The 1418-nt window shown below is 45.9% G+C and overlaps 1 non-coding gene across 1 annotated transcript; it reads right to left on the bottom strand.

Annotated features, from left to right (window-relative positions):
- Positions 1-778: 778 nt before the first annotated feature.
- On the bottom strand, positions 779-851 carry Trnak-uuu (transfer RNA lysine (anticodon UUU)). Its single transcript has one exon. It is a non-coding gene; the product is annotated as a tRNA-Lys (tRNA).
- Positions 852-1418: the final 567 nt, after the last annotated feature.

Raw genomic sequence — 1418 nt, 5'->3', positions numbered from 1 at the left:
ATACACTGAGAAACAAGACCACACACTTTGTGCATTCGGAATCGAAGGCAGGGCGTCCCTCGCCGCATTTGCTACGATGGCCATTTGCTACTTCTGCAGAAGCGGCGGCGGCGGCGACGACGACGACGACGACGACGACGACGACCGCGAGAGGCTCTGAGATATGTGAGAAATACATCTGTAAAATGTAATTCAGACTGCCTCGTGCCACTTTATGCTGTACCGCTTTGGCAAATGCTTTATCTGCGCCATTCGCCTTAATCACATCTGAGAGTAATTCTTAAAAAAACGCCTGTCGCTAATTGTTCGTCATCACAGATACTGCTTGCTATACGGCCACGACGCGCAACTGATTTCCAAAATTCATCTTTCTCCTGTGAGGATGGAACTTCCGATGCCTGGTTTATTAGAGCAGTGCTCTACCACTGAGCTAAAGAGGCGCGGCCTAGCGGTACTCTTGCGTACTTCGTCCTTACGGTCGTCTGCATCATCAGACTTCAGCTGACAACACTTCATACTACCGGCTAATATTTGCAGCTATGGCGACCCATTACTGCTTGGCTACACATCTGACACGTAACCGATGTGCTCTCCAAACTACAACACTTGCATTTCAGAACATGTCTTCCACACATGTCTACAAAATCACCTTCACATTCAAATACAGTTTCCTTGTGACTGACAGAGACGTAGGCAAAGTTTAAAGTTGCTATTTCCATTACATCTCGTTAATCAGAAAAACGGTAATTTACATCTGCAGCGGAACAAAATTCCGTTCCGCCCAGCGTGTGACTCGAACCCACGACCCTAGGATTAAAAGTCTGACGCTCTACCGACTGAGCTAGCCGGCTACCTCGGTAAATACCTGCCGGATAGCACGTCACACAGTACTCGTTTTGGTTGGGTGGTCCCATACAGAATCTCTCCATGCTGCCTAATGTTTTCCTAACGTCACACTCGTCACGTACTTCACTTTTATGTCATAATCATTTCTGAGAGGTAAAGAAATTGCATGACAGCAAGCAGAGCTAGTGGCGTCAAAATTAACACACATACTTTATGTGACTCAAAAGCCGAACGAGTTACTTTCCGACGTTGTTTTAGATGTGCATGTACCATTAAAAACTCGCGGTGTTGGCACTCTGCCAACCATTTCGCTAGTTAACACCTGTCTTGTTGTGTGTGTTTCAAGCTCAAGAGCATTTCCAAGCAAAAAATGGTCAACAGCAACATTCAGACCGTTTCGTACTGCTCAATTGCTACATTAAAACAGTATGTTTCTTTTTCAGAACTGGAAAAAAGCGAGCGTGACAACATTCGAACCTGTAATCACCAGATCCGAAGTCCGACGCCTTATCCATTAGGCCACATGGTCACTGACGACCAACTATATCATGTATACGACTCATCTCGAAACG

Source organism: Schistocerca gregaria, unplaced genomic scaffold (genome assembly GCF_023897955.1).
Source record: "Schistocerca gregaria isolate iqSchGreg1 unplaced genomic scaffold, iqSchGreg1.2 ptg001859l, whole genome shotgun sequence".
Lineage (NCBI taxonomy): Eukaryota > Metazoa > Arthropoda > Insecta > Orthoptera > Acrididae > Schistocerca > Schistocerca gregaria.
This window is presented reverse-complemented; position numbering and strand designations above follow the sequence as displayed.